This window comes from Nelumbo nucifera, chromosome 4 (assembly GCF_055504915.1).
Source record: "Nelumbo nucifera cultivar China Antique chromosome 4, China Antique-T2T, whole genome shotgun sequence".
In the NCBI taxonomy this organism is placed as follows: domain Eukaryota; kingdom Viridiplantae; phylum Streptophyta; class Magnoliopsida; order Proteales; family Nelumbonaceae; genus Nelumbo; species Nelumbo nucifera.
Genome location: NC_142652.1, coordinates 17,748,884 through 17,756,003, shown reverse-complemented (window position 1 = coordinate 17,756,003; position 7,120 = coordinate 17,748,884). Strand labels below are relative to the sequence as shown.

General features: G+C 30.6%; 1 long non-coding RNA gene across 1 annotated transcript; it reads left to right on the top strand.

Moving 5' to 3' along the window:
* Window positions 1–901: 901 nt before the first annotated feature.
* On the top strand, window positions 902–3,391 carry LOC148792051 (uncharacterized). Its single transcript, XR_016085317.1, has 3 exons — window positions 902–1,066; window positions 1,440–1,473; window positions 2,957–3,391. It is a non-coding gene; the product is annotated as an uncharacterized LOC148792051 (long non-coding RNA).
* The last annotated feature ends 3,729 nt before the right edge of the window (window positions 3,392–7,120 follow it).

Here is a 7,120-nt window from a genome sequence, read left to right as displayed (position 1 = left end):
TAAGTGGTCACCAAACACCGTAACCCAATATAAATACTTAAAATAAGTGTAAATGGTTTGGGATGGCCTCCAAACACTAATGAGTATTTATTCAAATAAGTACTTATAAAATAAGTGTTTATTTCTCAATCCACTTATTCACCAACCATACCCTAAATGAATTATTTCTTTGCCTATTAGTGCACGTTGAAGAGCTTACAACGATCTTTTTCTTTTTTTTGTGTGTGAATACATCCTTAAATTTTTGTTTACCAAGAAACTAAGCAATAAGTCAGTCAGCCCTTGTTAATAAGTGGTAGGACCACAAATAAGCATTTATTCACCTTTGGCAAAAAAAATAGTAAATCATTATTTATTTTCAAAAAAAAGTACTTAAAAAATACGGCTGCTGCTTATTTTAAGCACTTATTCCAATTTCTAGAACAAAATTGTCCCACAATTTTTTCAAAATCCTGTCAAGCACCTTCTCCATTTGAGGTCCAACACAAATCAGCAGTGGCAAATGGTGACTCTAGGCTGAGAAATTATAATCTCCTTTGTTTTTCCTCACTTTTTGCTTTCTTTTATGCAACTCTTCGTGGCTATAATTGTCATTTCCACAAAAATAAGTACTTTTAAGTAAAGTGGCTCACGAAACATTGTAACCCAAATAAATACTTAAAATAACTTTAAGTGATTTGGAAAAAGGACCTCCCAAACACTAACAAGTACTTGTTCAAATACAAACTTATGAAATAAGTGCTTGTTTTTAAAACCACTTATTCTCCAAACAAAGCCTTAGGGTCTGTTTGGTTTGTGCGATTAGGATGGGAAAATAATTATCTTTGAAGAATATTCCTATCTTTCCATGTTTGTTTTGAGCGAACTATTGAGATGTGATGAGAATTGGGTTCTCATTTTTTAGGATGTGGGGTCTCACCAAAAAGGTGTGATCCCATTGTGAAAAGAAAGAAGTGCAAAAATTTTATCAAAGGGAGGCAACCATCTTCTTCTCAGTGTCGTCTTCTTCTCAACCGCCGTCCAACCATATTCTCACTGGCGCCATCTCTGGCGATCTTCCTCTGAGGTAAGCACTTATTTGGGTTCCTCTCACAATTTCCGTTCATTTCTAAACCATTTTTACCTATTTTCATGAATGAACTCCCCACGAGATTTTCATTCGTCTTTTTCTCAATCGTCGTCCAACCATCTTCTTACCGGCGCCATCTCCGACGATCTTCTCACCGGCATCATCTCCGTCCAAATCTATCATCTGATATCTACACATTTCTAGATCTATTGTATTTTCTAGATTTGTGTTTTTTCTAGTTCTATTGTAGATTTGTTCTCAAATACATTCGTCATCTTCTCAATATGTATTTTGTTTCAGAGTTGTCGTTAAATCTAGAAATGCTTGAACCCATATCTGTATTTTTTTTTCATTTTTTGTTGTGTTTCAGGTTATCTCAGGCAAAGGGATTTTCAAGCTAAAAGGTACTACATATGAAAAATCTGCTACTTATACTTCAAATTTTTCTTATTTCTAGTTTATGTTCACAAACGTATGGAATAACATGTTCATCTTGTCTATAACAGTTTGTTATGTATTCATATTATATATCTTCTAATTGCCCCTGCATTAATCTTACCTATGTGGTGTAGCATAAAGGTTCCATATATGCTATATGCTTATGCTTGATATTACATTTTCATTTCTTAATATGGTTATTGCTCTAGGTTATTGATTTGTGATAGCTGTTAAACATTTTCCTTCAAGAATCCAGTGATTTCTATCTGAAAGCTGCACCTCAGGAAAAAAAATAAAAAAAATGTTCCTTCTAATACTCATCAAATAATCTGAACCAGGGTATGTGGAACAATTTCAATGGATGAAATTGTTTGAAGTTGCATGCAAGTCTGATCTTCTCTCTCTTTTTTGTCCCCATTCAGATTTGAATATCGTTTTTTTAATTTAACTCAAATTACGTTTTCATACCATCATGTGAGGATTGGAAATAGTACAAATACAGTACAAACATGTACAATGCAAATGCTTATAAAAATAATACAAGATATAATGTTTTATACTCTATATATTTGTATTTTGTACTTCTTCCAAATTGAGCCTCAATGTCAAATGGTTTACAAGAATTGGGAGAAAAACTAAAAGGCCCTATTTTTTTATAGGGTAAAATATAAAAACTCCCTTGAATTTTCTAACAATCATATAAACTTCACCTGTGTTTTCACTATAACAAAAACCTCCCTTCGGACGTCTTTTTAGACCAAAAACAGTGATATAAAGCATTTATTTTTTTTAAATGATATATTTACCCTTAAGTTCTTTTGTATAACATACAGAGCATTGTTCATGTTCTTCAAACTCTTGAACTTACAAAGAGCTAGGTGGATCCGATGACAAAACGCACCATTGATGAAAGGTTCTTTGAGGTTTTTTTTCGTTTCTCTCTCTTTCCTCCTCTCTCTTCTTATTCTCTTTCGTTTGCCCCATTTCTCCTTCTATCTCACTTCCATCTTCACTGTAGCAGGCGAATAGGTGAGGAGTCATATTAATTGGTCAATGGTATCACACTCATTTCCTGTACCACTTAACCAGTATTTCAAGTAGGCATTTTCATCATTCTAACTTAATTTGTTATTTATTAAACATTCAAGTGAAAATAAAGATATTTCACCCATTAGAAAATCCCCTTTGTAGTCAAATGCAAACGGACTGATTTTATCTCTGGCATAAAATCCATCTCCCGTTGTAAAGTGTCACATATCTTCTATATATGAGCTGCAGCTCTCTATGATTCATGAAATGCATCTTTCCTTGTGTTGCAGAAAACTAAAACAACAAACCCAACTCTTAATAAAATCTCTTATACAATTTATAGAGTTCACAATTTTTGCTTGGGTTTACATGATTTGATCTAAAACTTAGATCTGTTTCCTATTTTTTTTTTTTTGCCAGGCCTAATCAAAGCTTGTGAAAATTGTAACGATGATTATATAACTTCATATGTGACTCTAAAGGCGTATAAATATCTTGGAAGTTTCATATTGTTGTTATCGTTATGGATCACCAGTCCTATCTCCTATGAATAGGAGAAACTTCAGTTTCACAGCTCCAAGATCAAATCAGGTTTTCTACTTCTATGTCGTAGTTCTATGATCAAATTAGGTTTTCATTCATCTTTGATTCTATTTCTTATTCATCTCTTATCCATTCGTCTTTTTTTTTTCATTTTTCTCTTATTTGTTCATCTTTTACATATTCATTTTTATTTTGTATTTTATGATTTAAAAAAATCTTATCAAGGGTAAATATGGTATTTTAAAAAAGGAACATTCCTAATTGGTAGCCTATACTTTGCGCCTAGTGACACACTTGATCCCTGAACTTTAAAATGCAACAATTCAGTGCCCAAACTTTCAAAACGTGTCAATTTAGTACCTGTCGTTAACCAACCTTTAAGTGGCATTTGAAAAAGACATAAATGCCCTTGAGTGCCATCTAATTTTCTTTATCAACCATCTAAACATTGACAAAAAATTAACAATCTCAAATCATTGCCTCTTCTATTTAAAAAAAGTTGGGGTCACCAAAATGCTTACTATACATGACCTCGACTTTTTTTGAATAAAAGAGGCAAGGATTTGGGACTGTTAAATTTTTGTCAACATTTAGATGGTTTATAAAGAAAATTAGATGACACTTGAAGGGCATTTTTTCAAATGCCACTTAACAACTGGTTAATAGTTGGTTAACGACATATACTAAATTGACACATTTTGAAAGTTTGAGTATTGAATTGTCACATTTTAAAGTTTAGGAATCAAAGTGTCACTAGGCACCAAGTACAGGGTATTAATCAGGAATTTTCCCTTTAAAAAATAAATGCATCATGCCAAAGTTTTTCATTTGAAAACACAATAGAAGCGAATTAAGTATACGTTTTCCCAAAACTATAAGGGAGGTTTTTGTTATAATGAAAACATAGGGGAGGTTTATATGGTTATAAAAAAAATGAGGGAAGGTTTTTATATTTTACCCTTGTTTATACTTGCTCAAGTGAATTCACTTATTTAGGCAAATATTGTTTAGATTAGTGTATTTGTGTTTTCTTTATACTAGTAATTAAGCACATGCATTGCACGTGAGAAACTTTTCTTCACATTAATTACTTGAATTTTAGATATATCATAATTAAGATAGAAATTGAAAATTAAAAAAAAAGTAACAATATGATAAAAATAAACTTAAATATTTATTATTCAATTATGATATCATGCATTTTTTTTTGAAAAGTTGGATCATTAACCCACCATTTAGATAAGAAATAGTATTGCTTTTGAATTAATTTTAAATTAGGAAAAGTTATAGTCAGAGCCAACTGTACATTTAAAATTTGGTTACAAGTTGGTCCATAAACCAAAAAAACTCTAACAAACAGCTCTATATTTCAAGCTATAAAAACCCTTGCCATGTCATTAGAGAGTTATGTGGCTATTGCCAATATGGGACTCTTAATCCATATTAGACACAATAAAAAGCTTATATTGAAATTGCCCTTTAATGTTGGGTGATTAGAAAATTAAAAAAAAAAGGTTTTTAGTTTTTCTCTCTCTCTCTCTCTCTCTCTCTCTCTCTCTCTCCCTCATACTCTTTCACTCACAGTCATCTTTATCTGCTCAACGACTATGTGATTTGAAAATAAATAAAATGGTTTTTTGTTTCTGTATTTACATTCTCTATATCAATTTGTCACATTCTCTCTCTCTACCTATCGTTCTCCCTCAATCTCTCTCATTCTCTTTCTCGGTTGATCTCTCCTCCCTTAATTTCTATCGTTCTCACTCAGTTTCTCTCCCTCTCCCTTTCTCGTTTTTTTATTTTCTTATTTTCTTACACACTTATATGGTAATTAATCAAATCGTATAAAAGAACATAGGACCAACTTGGTATGGTTAAAAAAATTATTACACCAAATTGATAAAATTCACAAGAAACTCTTGGCTATGAAATTTACACCAATTGGAGAACAATAGAGATTGAGGGAGAAGGAGATTTTGATCGAGAGGGAGAGTGAGGGAGAAGAATGAGAAAGATTGAGGAAGAACAATAGAGAGAGAGAGAGAGAGGGAGGTTTTGATTTGGCTACAAACCAAAGTAGAGAGACAGAGGGAGCGGGAGATCAAGAGATGACTATGAGAGTGAGAGAGAAGGGAGGGAGTGGGAGAGAAACTGAAAACCTATTTTCAGTATAGGTTTTCTGGCAACATGGAATAAGAGTCTCAAGTTGGCAACAACCACATAAGCCTCTAATGACATGGCGGGGGGATTTTATAATTTGAAATGTATAACCAATTTTCAAAGTTTGGTTGGTTTTTGGACCAACTTGCAACCTATTTTTAAATGTACAACCGGCTTTAACCATAATTTTCTCTTTAAATTGTATATTTCATTTACATTATATAAAATATTTTTTACTTGTCAGACTTAATTTTTGTTTGTCTATGGTATCATTTTACTCAAACCATTAACCCACCATCTAAAAATAAAAATTATTTGATTTCTAGGTTGACATTAAATTGTGTATTACATTTCCATCATTGATAAAGTTATTTCTTATGTATAAAACTTATTTTTGTTCAATATAATGAATGTACGATGTTAGAGATGTACCCAATATTTTATTTTTTATAAATATATAACATTAAATATGTGCCCAAAATTTTCTCTTATCTTTTTTTTTTGTGATTCTTTGCATTTTCTATTATTAAAAATTTTATTATTTGACTATGACATCATTTAATTTGTATGTAGATTTTGAAATTGGCTTTCCATTTTCATTATTAATAAAAATACTTCTTACGTTTTATAGTTATTTATATTAATTTTTATTATTTAATTATGACATTATTTATTAATCCATTTGACCCCAAATGGTCAAATTGCTTGCCCACCACCGGGAGGGAAGAAAATGGTTTTGTTTTCAAAATACTTTTTAAAATATTTAGTTTTATCCTATTAAAATTAGTATTATGGATTTAATTACAAGAATTTAATGATGGGAAAAATATATTTTAAATAAAGGATTTAATGAGAGAGAATAAGAAAATATTTTTATTTCCAATCGGTTTTAAATTTTATATTCCATTTTCATCATTAATAAAAACATTTCTTATTTAACATACTTATTATTGTTTAATATATGTGCCAATTTTTTTAATTTTATTATTTAACCTTGGCAACATGGATTAACCCATTTGACCCAAAATGATTTAATTTCTTACCATCACTTAGATGAAAACACTAATTTTGCTGGGTAGATTTTAAAAGTATAAGCTTTTATGTTATTGGAATTATTAATTTATTAAGTATGGGTTTAATTAATAGAACTTAATGATGAGAAGAAATAAAAATGACTTAAATATATGATTCAATGAACATGAATGCAAGTTAATAACTTAAATGTTGGATTTAATGAGAGATGATTGAATGCATTGAATATCATTAAATTTGCTCTCATTTTTTATCATTAAATTTAAATATAAAAGGATAAATATTATCTTTAGAAAATCTCAGAAATATTCTTAAAGCCATTCATACTTTTTGTAGTATAGATTTTACCCTTATTTATACCCGTAAGATGCCTTTTCTCTCGTTGCCATTCCAAAAGTCCTCCTTTTTTAAATATTTATTAGAGACTACTCGGGCCCAAAGATTCTAAGGTTGATTTAGAATTTCACCCCAATTTAGTTTGATTTCCATCGTTAAACCATCTCAAGTTCTTTACGCGAAGATCTCCCTGAATATTGGGAGCATATGTTATATTCCAACCCCAATTTAATTTTATTCGACCAGATGAATTCTGCATTTATTTTGTTTATGTCAACAATAGTATTCTTTGGGATTTTAAAAGAGCCCATTACAAATTGTGGTATCATATTAGATACCGAATTAACCCATGCCAACCTCCCCGCAAAGGATAGCACTTTCTTTTTCCAATTTGCTAATTTTCTATCAATTTTCTCCTTAAAATTTTTAAAAGTATCTTTTGCTATTCTTTCATTAATAAGGGGTTCCTAATTAAATATCAGATTTTGTTTCGATGGGAATCCTAAGCATTCT